The sequence below is a fragment of the Urocitellus parryii genome, chromosome 1, assembly GCF_045843805.1.
Source record: "Urocitellus parryii isolate mUroPar1 chromosome 1, mUroPar1.hap1, whole genome shotgun sequence".
Classification (NCBI taxonomy): domain Eukaryota; kingdom Metazoa; phylum Chordata; class Mammalia; order Rodentia; family Sciuridae; genus Urocitellus; species Urocitellus parryii.
Genome location: NC_135531.1, coordinates 170,893,414 through 170,908,013, shown reverse-complemented (window position 1 = coordinate 170,908,013; position 14,600 = coordinate 170,893,414).

Below are 14,600 nucleotides of genomic sequence, written 5' to 3'. Positions count from 1 at the left end.
TGACTATTGATGAATAGTTGTTTTTAAAAGTGTGTATCCCCACATTTCTATAGTGTTTTTAAAATTTAATTCTGGCAAATTTTCATTCATCTTGTATACCTTTGAGATATTCTGGTTTCTTAAACCTGGTGATACATAGTGTCTCCTCAGGTAGACTATTGAAGTTTTATACCACTAGAAACATTCCCTGAAAAAAAATTCTCTGCTGGGTACAGTGGATCACCTCTAAACACAGCTATTGGGAGACTGAGACAAGAGAATGGCAGTCTCAGGCCAAAACAAACACTTTAGAGAGACCCAGTTTCCAAAAATAAACAAATATACAACTCTGGCAGAGCTCTTGCCAATGTTGCAATGTTCTAGGTTTAAATCACTGAGTACACACAAGTATACCCCACCAATAAATAGTTAAAGAGGTAATAGCACTTAAAATTCAAGCTTATTATTACTTTTTATTTTTGGCAGACTATCATTCTCTCTAAATGTTCTAAGTTGTTTACGTAAATCTATATACATTTTTCAGCTGAACTACTTTCGTTCTCATCATCTGAAGAAGAGGAGGAAGGTCTTGATGACACCGAAAATAAGCAGCCACAGGTGTGTTAACTCAGATATATTTTTTAAAACTACTGATTTCTTACTGTATTCCTTGTTTTCAGAAAGTCAATATGGGCAAATTTTATTACCTTTCATAACAGTGGTTTGAAATCTAAAGATGATAATTTAATATTGAAACCTAATACAATTTAACTGGTTATGAATCTGAAAATAGCATTAAAATTCAGGATAACATATAGATAAATATTATCCTTGTGATTCGGGCAGATTTTTTTTCTGAATATTATTTGGGTTTCTGTTTTTTTAACCCCTGAAAATGATGAAGAAGTTAAAATTAGTGGTTTTGCTAATAACCATTTTAATTAATGAACATATATAGTGGTGGTGGTCATTGAGTACATTTATAGTAAAAGATGGTCCTTCCCAGTGGGTCAGTTTTAGTTACATATAAACATGGAAAATCACACCCATCTCAGGTGCTCTGTGGGTATCACAGGCAGAGTGAGTGAAAAGACACACCTACATGCAGATCCTAATCAGACAGTAATTTCAGACCAGTTTTTCTCATACACTCAAATGTGCATAGCTCACACACCCAGCCCATGGATGGCTGGTGAAATCCTTGAATTCATTTACTATTCTAAAAGCCAAAATTCTGGGTTTCATTTGGTCTGAGGCTCTCTACGGTGCCTCTCCAGGTTTTCTTTTTTCCATAGCTGCTCTTTTTTTTTTTTTTTATCCAGAATGCACACAGGAGCCAATATGACTCAAGCTCTGAAAAATAGTCAGGAAGTGCTGTACATTTTTGTGCTGTCATTTTTCTTCATTGGTGTACTTTTTAGTTCTCTCTCAGAGGAACATGTTGTTTACTCTACCCAGATCCTGTGTGTTGCTTTCTAACAGTACCATAGAAACATTTCTTCACCCTACTTTGTCATTTTATTAAACTGAATTTTCTCTCAGTGAAACACTTACTATAAGCTCTTTAGATCCTGTGAGACTGTGATGACCTAAATGAGGCAAGTCCAATAAAGTCTTATTCCTGCTCAACATCACATAATTCCAAATCTCTTATCACACTGAGTCTCATAAGTCTGTTATTTAAAACATGTAATGCAACATAATATTAATTATATTTCTCAAGAATGTTTAATTAAGTATTTAATGCATTCTCATCTTGTGGGGTTGTGATATATGGTTGTTTACACTCTTAGAATACATGCATTTATGTTATTAAATTTTCAGGGAATACCTTTTCTATGATATCCATCCTGCTTTTACCAAATCATGAGCCATTGGAAGACAAGAGTTCAGCTTCATCTGAAGTACAAATTCTAGGTTGCCCTGTGGAAAATATGACTGTACTTATCTACATTTTAGTTAGCTGCTTTCAAGACCAAAATTTGGGTGATGTCTAAAAGAGTGATAGTGAAGTTTTCATATAGCTCATTGGGGTACTTTATTTTGCAGGTATTTTCTGAGGGTAGTCCACAGATGTGCATTTCTCACTCATCTGGAGAGAAACATTATATAGCAAAAGAGAAAGCAGATGGACATGTCCATGGTAAGAACTAGATACTCTACACAGTTCTTTGGACAGAATATTGACTTCTAACATGAGTGCTGATTTATTCTAATACTTGGAAAAATGAACCTAGTAAACAGGTAATAATGAAAAAGTGAGAAAGATAATGAGTTGTCTCTCTTAAGACCAAAGTCCAGCAGCAGGTTATAGTGGGAGTGTCCCTCTTAGTTTCTATACAAGACAGGCATAGATCATAGGGGAGTTGGAAATTGTGAAGTAGAGAGGATAAGGGTGAATACACATTGGGAAAGGCAGAGAGAGTGAGTGAAGCGAGTAAATGAAGGAAAAAGAAGCCATGAAGGCTGATACATTTCAGTCATGTACCAGAATAAAAAGACCACCTGTTCAAAATGTGGAAGGAAAGTGTGAGTTTCCAGTTGTGCAAATGACTCAAGGTGTGAATATTTTTTCTCACCACTCATTTCTGAGTTGTTATTAGAAAGGAATTGACATGTGAAGAACTGATCATGAAGAAAGGAAGTTTTTTTCTTTTTAAGTGAAATGTTCATAAATCCATGTGTCTGGTCATAAATTTATATAAAACAATATTGTAATTAAAGCAGATAAAAAATAAAAATACTTATATCATAGACATTCTTGCCACTACCTGGGATGAAGCTCAGATGGCAGACACAGAAGTATGGGAAGTGGAAAAAATGTGCAAATTGTTATGGACTGATACCTAAATTCATAGGTTTTTAAAATATTCTTTGGACTATTTGGAAAGGAGAAGGGAGAATGGACACTGAGAAAAGCAGAGAGAATACAGTGAGTAAATGAAGGAGAAAGGACTTCTTCTCATTGTTCAGGTTTGGGAACATCATTGGGTGGAAAACTGGCTCTATTATTGTAAGGCATTTGAAGGCAGGGAAATGAGAAGCAGACTAAGTGCAGACCCAGACTCTCAGACTCTAATAGATCATCTGTGGGGATCCCTATTCAAAATGTATACTCTGACTTACCTGGCCTGCACATCTATGTTTTCTTCCATGTAAGGTGATTCCAATGATCACTATCTGCCGGCCACCATGTAAAGAGGTCAGGAGAAGATTTCCTTTTAGCAAAACTAAATGCAGAGCCACTGGAACATCAAATGTAATAAAGTTATTGCATACATCTAGTTTTTATTCTGATCTTGTCTCTTGGCAAGTGATAAGAACTCAAAGTATAGAATTTATATTTCTTGAAATTGGGAATTAAGAAAGAGTGGTGGACGTGGGTTGTAGCTCAGTGGTAGAGTGCTTGCCTTGCATGCCTGAGGCACTGGGTTTATCCTCAGCAACACATATAAATAAATAAATAAATAAATAAATAAAAGACATTGTGTCCATTTACAACTAAAAAAAAAAAAGAAAAGAAAAAGAAAGAGTGGGGATAATTCATAGACAAAATGGAAAATATAAAGAATCAAGACCAGAGATCAAGATGTTGCTTTTGAAAAGTTCCTGGGAAGGAGAAATGTGGAAGAAACAAAATAAGTTAGTTGGGTAATCTTGGAGGGAATGAAGGAGAAACTGAGAGCATGCAATTCAGGGGCTATCAGTATATCTATCTTTCACAATATGTGAGCGACTGTAACTTGTCCATCATTTGAATCATGAGGGGCTTGTAAGTTGGGGAAAGATTCCAGCCATGACCATCTTTTCTCCATACCTATCAGACATACTGCTTGCTGTGGTTTAAATTGAGTCATTCTGAGGAGCAAAATTACATTTCAGAATCATTCGTGATTTTTAATGACAGCTCTACTCTTTCTCTCCTCCCTCCCTTCCTTCCTTCCTTCCTTCCTTCCTTCCTTCCTTCCTTCTTTTCTTTCTACTCCCTTACCTCCCTCTCTGTCTTTTTTCCTTACATAATTACTTTCTGTATTTCTTTCCTATTTGCCTGAAAATAAAATTTTGATCATGGGCATTCTAGAAATTCACTTCATTACTGAGCTACATCCTCATCCTTCAAAAGCTAATTATACTTTTTTGATAGGCCTGGCCTTTTGTGAATACACTTAAAACACTGGCAAGTCACACCAAACCAAACTCATTTGCAAACAGAACTCTTTATACAGTTTACTCTTTGAATACCCAAAATCTTTGTCATATATGCGTGTGTTTGTGTGTGTAATAATATATTATTGTTATTAGATAAAGCTGTGCTCTTCCATTTCAACTTTCCCTTTAAGTTTTTATGTCTCAAAAGTTTAAACCAATTAACACTTATTTCTTAGATGTAGAAAGTATCTGTTCTCACACAAGGGGATCATGAAAATCTAATCTGTTTAAACCAGAGAATACAGGAATAGAGGATGCACAAGAGGAACCAGCATCCCACCTGAATATAAGAAACAAATAATAGATGTCATAGCTTTCAGTGTCAAAATATGTATATCAACTGACTCCTTCAGATATCTTTGTTGAGAAATGAACCTAACATTTCCCTGGGATCTGAACACAGCTTTGGCCTTACTAAACAAAAATGAAAGGACAAATGCAGTAAATATATACATACTTAAAATTATAAAGATTAAATCTTTTCAATAGTATTTCAGTAAGATAGGTTCTATGGCTTGTTTTTGTTTTGACTTCACCTTTGCCATTGAATCTCTTAGGGATCTTCCTTGCTTCTCCACTAGAGGATTGTTGGATTCTCCATCAATCTGTATCTTTGCATTGGTATATGTTTCCTTGTCTGTTTTATTTATGGTCATTGGACAAATAATCTCAGGTTTGTGAAATGAACAGCATGTTTCACAAAACCTATTCAAAAAATTCCTTTAGTCACATGATTGTTGTCAGCCAAACCAGCCAGCACAGAAACCCAGGAGATAGCATAATTTTTAGCACAGCTGAACCATGGACCTCAGATGTATGTGGAGGCATCTGTAATGTATGAGTTGTTTTGTCCTCTTCAACTTTGCTTGATTATATACCCCTTTTGTTTTTCAGCCTCTAGGGATTCATCTGATTTCAGAAAGGTAATTAAATTTCTATATTTATTCTAAATTATTAACTTTGTAGTCAATGAAAAATACACTCTTTATGTACTATCTTCTTTCTAAGCGCACCGATCCCATCACAATAAAAGAGGCGCTTCCACGGAAAGGATTAGGCAAGGTGAAAGAAAAGACAGTCAAATTGGGTAAGTTTTACATTACAACACTCCAGGGAACACAATGTTAAAACACTTGAAATGCTACCAGTGTTCTCACATGTAAGGTGGTTTTCCCAAAGAGGTGGGAGGATTTTCCTCACAATGTCATCAGTAGTCACAGAAAATGATCTCTCCTCTGTTTCTGGGAATATCCCTTCAATTCTGAATTGTTTCCCCTACATATCATACTATTACATTCTCCCTATTTCCAGCCTTTGGAGTGAACTAGCTACCATGCAAATGTCACCATAAGCATCTCTTTAGAATGTGAGAGGTCAACCTTCTGAAATTTCTTAGAAATATTTCCTGACATGAGCCAAGCCTCATTCTGTATCTTTATACCTTTCCTCTGCCTCAACTGTCCTCTGGCATTAGGCCTCACCTATCCCTTTATTCTGAGACAAATCCTGACCTATTTCATACTTTTCTCTGTGTGGGCCTACAGAATTTCATGCTCTCACCATCTCCTGCTCTCTGGCTACTCACCTCTCACCTGTCTTTTTGAGGGGGTGAGTAGCCAGAAAAAACACCATCCCTGGGGGCACATTTTCTCTGCCTTCTTAGGTCATTTTCTCTGACACTTCAGCTGGTCACATTAGCTTCCAGACACATAGGTTCCCCTTTGCCCTTCTCACTGGAGTCACATGGGTATAGTCTAGCCTGCACCAGTTTTTTCTACCTTCCATCAGGCACAACCTAGGTCCCTTGATAGGCACTTCCAGGATCCTCATGTGTGTGTGTGTGTGTGTGTGTGTGTGTGTGTGTGTTGTTTAGAGGAACTGAATCAAAGAAATACTGTTGCACTCTTTCTGAGGATGGCTATGGCTTCAGTACTCCCATCACCCATTGAGAGAAGAGCATGCTTTTTAAGCACCAGTGCATAGTGCACCTTTTGGTCAGATCAGTTTAAGCAATATTTTTGATCTCAGGTTTCTCCTTAGCAGGGCACATCATGGTACAACTTAGAATGCAACTTCCTCTTCTCTCTCCCCCTTTGTCTGAGGCAGATCTGCATGCAGGTTGTAGGCTTTTTTTGTTTATGGTACACAGATTACTGAATCTCTGGACTTTTTCAGTGTTCAGAAATTTTAGGAATTTGAATAAAATCCCTCTTTCACTCACTTTGCTGAGAAGCTCTTCACCAACTCTTTGGTCTCCATGCAATAGTGCAGCTTAGAATGCAGCTTACTCTATACTAACATTTTCCCAGAATCAGCCCTTCTTTCCATGTGTATTTTCAAGCTTGTTTCTGAGCAAATTTCATTGATCTTGGGTAGACAAATCTTGGCAATATGGTTTGCACTGAACCTTGTATCCTGTCATGTCTCTATAAGATGTGTGTTGAGGATTTGGATCAAGAAAAAATACTCCCTGAGAACTCAATGTTTGTTGGGTGCAAATGGGTACATCTTTATTCACAACTACTTGGAAGTCCAAGCCTTGAAGGATGGCTGTATTCAGTCCACTCAGAGGACTCCAGTTGCCAATTAAAGTGGCCATGGGATAGAACTAAATGGTAGAGTATTTGACAAGAATGCATAAGTTTGTGGGTCCACTCCCAAGGTGTATACACAAAGAAAGAAAAAAGAAAAACTGTGGAAAGTTGAAACCAGTAATTATTTACCAAATATTAAACTTAATTGGAAATCACATTTGGGAATATTAAGTTGTTTTGGTGTTACAATTATCCTTTTCTATTTGGATTGATGTTCACGCTTTCTAATGCAGTTCTAAGGAATGTGAGTAAATGTATTCATTTATCAGCAGAGACCCATTTTGACATGACTTCAGAAGAAGAGCACAAAAGTTTTGATGACGCTCAATGTACCCAGTCTCAGGTATGTCAACATATAAAGCATTTCTTCCCCTTTCTTCTTGTTTTTCTTTCTTGAGGAAAGTAAAGGAGGCCAAATGAAAATACCTTTTAAATAGTCTTTTGGAATCCAGGCATTATATATTACTAAGTACATTTAAAACCACTCTGAACTGGTTAGAATCTGAAAATAGCATTAGTAGGCCTGTCAACTTATAGCTAAATTTACTATGTAATGGAGGAAAAACAATTCTAAATGTTGCTTGTGCTTCCACTTGCATAAACATTTTGAAAAATAAAAAGTTGAGACTAAATTTGAGACTGACGAATAACCACCTGGGTTATGAATGGTAATGGTCACTGACTGCATTCATGTGAAAGGGTGATGTTGTCAAAGGCTCAAAATTCTAGTGAAAATCAGTAGTTATTTGCTACAAGTTGAAATATATATATATTTATATATATATTAATATATATTATACACATATTAACTTTATATCCTGGTTAATGTTTCTTTGCTATTTTTTGTTTATTTTTTATTGATTTTTAAAAAATAAATGACAGCAGAATGCATTATAATTCTTATTACACATATATAGCACAATTTTTTATATCTCTTGTTGTGTATAAAGTATGTTGACGCAATTTCTGTCTTCTTACATGTGTTAAACAATTTTTCTGTGGTGACCTTTTCATTTTGTTTCTCATCCTTGCAGAAAATTCAGTCAATATGTTGAATAATTTTATTAAAATGTCTTAGTATATTAAAGAAATGTATTTGTATGCATTAATGGGGAATGATGGAATTTAGAGATGCTATCTCATCTTTTTTCTCACATTGCCAACATTCCTGGTGTGAGATTTAGCACACATCTGGATTTATTTTATTTGGCTGGCATATGTAGGTCCTTGGGTTTACAGCTTTCCCTTTGGGGTGTATCCTGGGAAGGGTCCATATCTCAGTGTTAAATCCCCAACTGAACACCTAAGTCTCATATTTTCAAACAAAAACTTTGTTAGTTCATTGTTTAAAAAGGAGGGAAAGGGAGAGAAAAGGGAAATTGCATGGAAAAGGAGGGAGACCCTCATTGTTATACAAAATTACATATAAGAGGTTGTAAGGGGAATGGGATAACAAACATGGAGGGAAATGAATTACAGTAGATGGGGTAGAGAGAGAAGATGGGAGGGGAGGGGAGGGGTATAGTAGAGGATAGGAAAGGTAGCAGAATACAACAGTCACTAATATGGCAGTATGTAAAAATGTGGATGTGTAACCGAGGTGATTCTGCAATCTGTATTTGGGGTAAAAATTGGAGTTCATAACCCACTTGATTCTAATGTATGAATTATGATATGCCAAGAGCTTTGTAATGTTGTGAACAACCAATATATAATAAAATAAATGAAATAAAATAAATTATTATATATAATAAAATAAAGGTTCATCAAAATATATATCATCAAAAAAAAAAAAAACATTGGAAAGGTGCTGGAGTTGTAACTCAGTGGCAGAGCGCTTACCTAGCACATGCGAGGCACTGGGTTCAATCTTCACCACATAATGAATAAATAAATGAAATAAAGATAAAAAAAGTGTAATCCTATTTAATATGAAACATACTCCTCAAAATTCTTTAAAATAAGACTCGAAAGCCTTCTCACATTTGATGGTGAATTCAAAGTCAGATGAGTTACAATGAATATCATTCCTGCCGTCCTTTGGGGTGTATACACCTTTGTTAGCATGTTGTCAAGGAATGCCTTTTCTATGACATCCACCCTGCTTTTACCAAATCAGGAGCCATTGGAAGATAAGTGTTCAGCTTCATCTGGAGCACAATGCTAAGACACGCTATGGAAAGTATGACTGCTCAGTCTGTAGTTATCTACATGTTAGTTAGCTGCTTCCAAGACTAAAACTTGGGTGATGTCTAAAAGAGTGATAGTGAAGTCTTCATGCAGCTCATTGGGGTCCTTTATTTTGCAGGTATTTTCTGAGGAGTCTCCACAGATGTGTGTTTCTCACTCATCTGGAGAGAAACATCATAAAGCAAAAGAGAAAGAAGATGGACATGTCCATGGTAAGAACAACATATTCTACACAGTTCTTTCTTTGGATAGAATATTGATTTATAACATGAGTGCTGATATATTCTAATACTGGGAGAAATGAACCTAGTAAACAGGGAATAAAGAAAAAGCAAGAAAGATAAAGAGTTGTCTCTCTCAAGACCAAAGTCCAGCAGCAGGTTATAGTGGGAGTGTCCCTCTTAGTTTCTGTACAAGACAAGTATAGACCACAGGGGAGTTGGAAAACTTGAATTTTTATGTTGGAAAGAATAATGTTCTTCACATTCTACCTGCTTTCTGTTCATTTCTCAGTGTATTTTTATTTTCCTCAGGGAATCTTTTCTAACGATCAGATTTATGTATTAGATCACAAACCTCTTTTCTAATATCTGTCTAAAATTATAATGATCTTTTTTGTGTCTGTCTTCTCCATTAGATTTTAAGCTAAAGAACAATAGGGGTCTAATCTCATCTGCTATATCTTCAAAGTTCAGCATATTGTGTCACGTGTTTTATGCACTCATTGTTTTAGTGTATAAATAATGCATGTGAAATATACAGCATTCATATATTTAAATTAGTCACGTATTTTATTTCCATCTTCTTTTTTCTGACAGATTCTGTTAGTGTATCGAAAACCCAGAAAGCAGTTCTATCACTTCAAAGAATAATAAAAAGCAAAAAAAGTCACTGCACACAGTGTTCACTACATTTTGAAAAAAATGCACAACTGGAAAATGAGATTCATGAGCTAAAAAAGAGGGTATCAGAGTTTAAGCAAGAAAATATAGAATTGAAACAACAACTCCACAATTTGAGGTATTATATCCTAGGTTGAAAGAAGGAGTGGAATCTTTTCCTTTAATCCAGTAAAATAAGAAGGACAAATTTTTTTTAACTACTGCCTCATCTGTTAGCACTTTGCAAAGGAGAAAACGTGAATAAATTATAAAATACTTACAAATATGATAGCATATTATTAAATGTGATTACTTCTAAAAACTAAGTTCATATTTTTCCCCATCACAATTTTAATGTCTCTATGGAACCCCATCTGCTAGTAATCTATTTATTTAACAAGCATAATTTTGGATTGTTATTTGTTTATATTTTTAACTTTTTATTACAATTAATATTTCAAGAAGTATCATAAAAAAATCATTTCCTACTCAGATACTATGGCATGTGCCTATAATTCCAGCAGCTTGGGAGACAAAGATAGGAGGATCAAAAGTTCAAAATAATCCTCATTAACATAGCAGCAATATCCTAAGCAAATTAATGAGACCCTGTCTCTAACAAAAGAAAAAAAAATGAAAAAGACCTTGGGATGTAGCTAAGGGATTTAGCTTCTGGGGGTTCAATGCCTGGTACCAAAGTTGGGGATGAGAAGAAAAGAAAAAAAAATAACTTTCTATATTTCTGTTTACTTTTGAAAAAAATTTCAATATAGAGTTATTTGGTTGAAGTTGGGAAACTTTAAAAAGATTACAGGATTTTTAAATTTCTCTCAAGAAAGTTTGTATTCCACCAGCGAGGCATTTTTCACTGCCCTGAAACATGTTATACATTTATAGTTTTTAGGCTGATTTTGGGGATCAAACTCAGGGTTTTGTGTTACTAGTGTGATGTGCTAGTGCTGAGCTAGATACTAGGCTACACTTCTAACATTAACATTCATTAAAAAATGAAATGAAAACAGATTATTTTTTTATTCAAATTCATTCTCATTCATAAATTTGTTCATATTTCTATATTGAAAGGACATATACTTTTTATGTTTTTTAGGTATACATGACAGTAGACTATATGTTGACATAAATTTATTTTTGTTATGTCTTATATTCCATTGTGTGTGTGCACACACATATTTTTAATCCCTTCATCTGTTGAAGAACATTACTCTTCATTAATGGATTAAATATTAGGTCCCATCTTGTTCAAAAATGGATTTTGAGATTTTTGTAAAATACATAATGATCAAAAAGGTAAGTTGAGAGTGTTACCATAAAAGAAACATAAAAAGTATAATAACAGGTATTAGATTATTTATCCCAGTTCGGGGTTATAGTAATACAAAAGATACATATTTTTTATATCTTTATTTTATTTATATGTGGTGCTAAGGATCGAACCCAGCACCTTACTCATGCTAGGCAAACACTCTACCACTGTGCTACAGCCCCAGCCCCAAAAGACACATATTGAAAAAAGAATGTCTGAATATGCTGTTACACTGTAAGCCAATTATAGGTATGCCTGACATATTTTATGAAGATAAATGATATTACTACTGAATTCATAAGTTTGTATATAAACAATGACTTTAAAACTTATTTGACATGAAATTATCTTTTTAACTGGGGAGGACCTATGATTGTGCAAAAAAATTACCTTAAACTTGTCAATTTACCAAATCATTTCTAATTTACTTTTCTGTGGTATCTAAAAGATTTGCTAGTAACAGAAACTTATCAAATAACAAAACAATCTTTTATTATTGACTTTCAATTATGTATGTTTTACACAAGATTAAAGGAGAAATTTAAAATGTTAAACTAGAAAAGCTTCAGAGAACATAAATTTTTTATTAAGATACTAAATCAGCATACAAAGAGCCAGAACATAAAAAGACATTTTTGGTTTTTGGCAAAAATCAATTAAAAGGCATCCATATTAACTTCAGATATACCTTAAAAGAAGATGAGGTGAAGAGAAAAAATGATGATATGTTACATGAAAAAAATAAGAACCCATTAAAAGAAAAAGAAACAGAATTTAACAAAGAGGATCAAGTGAGAAAGCAAGCTGAAATCTCTGTTTGTACAATAGATACAGAATTGGAGACTGCAAGAAATCATTTTAATCAGGTAAATGAACGTTCAGTAAAGTTTCAAATTTTTACTGTGTTTCATTTGAATTATTTATAAAATCCCTTTAACTTATTGTGTGTGGCCATGTTTCACTTAATGATGGCAATGTGGTCTGAGGAATGTGCTATTTGGCAATTTCACCAACATGCAGTCATGTGTGTGTACTTCCACACACTTCAGACATCTCCCACAATGCCAGGAAACACAGACTTATAGGACCTCCATTTATATGCAGTCTGCTGTTTCCCAAAGCATGGGTATGTGGGGTGTGAAGTACAATTTTGATTTAAAACACAATGTTCATTATTTGGCAATAAAAAATTAAAAAAAAAGATCTGACGAACCAGAAAAAAAATACCACAATGTTATCTGACTCTAAAATTAAATGATGATATTTATGACAAAACTAGTTACAGCAAAACTTTGCATCTGGTAGTTGTTCAGCATTTGTTTTCTGAATGAAGAAGTTTAGTTTAATCACTGACATAAATACAAATTTAGGTGTTTTATGTTAAAATACAAACTAAATACCTATGCACCTATTTAAATCATTTTTTTAAAAAGTGTTTCACAATTACATTTCTGTCTGCATTTAAGAAATGTTTTTTTAATTTATAAATTTTTTTAAAGAGAGAGAATTTTAATATTTATTTTTTAGTTTTCGGCGGACACAACATCTTTGTTTGTATGTGGTGCTGAGGATCAAACCTGGGCTGCATGCATGCCAGGCGAGCGCGCTACCATTTGAGTCACATCCCCACCCCAAGAAATGTTTTCACTCACCCAAATTTATCTGTCATTTGTGCAAGTGAAATGTAAGACATTTACTCATAAAGAATAAATCTACCTTTTGGAATTATTTTTTAATCTTGAAGGTCCCACTCTTAAATTAATCTTTTAGACTTCTGTCACCTGCTGATATTCAGCCAAAACCTTGCTGAAATAAATTTGTAGATTTTAGCAGAACAAAATGAAACCTGAGACCATAATGCCAGAATTTACAATATGAAATTTCAGTAACACATTTTTGCAAACAAAAAGAGATAGACATGTGCAGAAAGGAAATGTTTCCTGAATTATTTTCTTCTGTTTTCAAATGATGAGAGAGAGAGAGAGAGAGAGAGAGAGAGAGAGAGAGAGAGAGAGCGAGCGCAATTTGCCTATGTTTTTAGCCTTGTGCTCCTTTTCAGAATTGTGATACATTGTTCATTGATATAGATCATGTGTTTAATGCTGTTCCTACATTTATAATTTATCAATAGATGCAATTCTCATTCACAGCTACAAAATGTTAGAAAACAGAATATGCTAGGAATATTTTTAGGAAAAGACCTTGGAGAACTTTTGTTATGTCTCAGTAGATGTAGAGCTAAGGCTCTTACTATGGTCTGGTTGAATACATGAGGTGTCAGATTGCAAACTTATTCTTCTTAAAGTTAAGTGTTCTTTTATTTGCCACTGAAGCCATCCCAACAGATAGGTACATAATAAAATATTTGGAATTTTTAACTGTTTAAGGGGTAGATCATCCGATCCTAAAAGTGGATCAACAAAGAAGTAGTGAATTCTAATTTTTATTTATTGTTTTTAGGTATACATTACAATAGAGTTCTTTTGGTGTGTTACACATACATAGCATATAACTTGTTCTATGTAGAGTTTTTCTGGTCATGTATTCATATGTGAACATAGGAATGTAATGTCAGATTCATTCTACTATATTCCCCTCCCCTCTCAGCCCTCATTCACTTTTGTCTAACCAACAAACTTCTATTCTTTTATCCTCCACCCTTATGTGTGTTACCAACTACATGTTAAGGAGAATATTCAGACTTTGGATTTGGAGGACTGGATTATTTCACTTGGCATGACAGTGTCCAGTTCCATTCATTTGCCAGCAAATGCCATAATTTCATTCTTCATGGCTGAATCCATTGTGTATATATAACACATTGTCTTTATCCTTCCATGTGTTGAAAGGCACCTAGGTTGGTTCCACAGCTTAACTTTTGTGAAGAGCTGCTATAAATATTTATGTGGCTGTGTCACTATAGTATCATTGGAGTATACACTGAGGAGCAGAATAACTGGGTCAAAAGGTCGTTCCATTCCAGGTTTTGTGAGAAATCTATATACTGCTTTCCTGAAAAATTGCTTGGTGCAATGTATGAGTCAATCTTTTCCCCACATTCTCACCAACATTTATTGTTACTTGCATTCTTTATATCTCAGTGTAGTTTTAATTTTCATTTTTCTAATCGCTAAAGATGTTGAACATTTTTTTCATATACTTGTTAACTGTTTGTACATATTTTTCTTTGAAGTGCTTGCTCAGTTTTTTGTTCATTTATTGATTGGGTTATTTTTTGTTTGTGAGTTATTTTTCGAGTTGTTTATATATTCTGGAGATTAATGCTCTATCTGACATGTCAGTGACAAAGATTTTCTCCCATTCTATATGCTGTCTACTCACATTCTTGATGGCTTCCTTTGCTGTAAAGATACCACCCCATTTATTGATTCTTTATTTTACTTCTTGTGCTTTAAGTGTCTT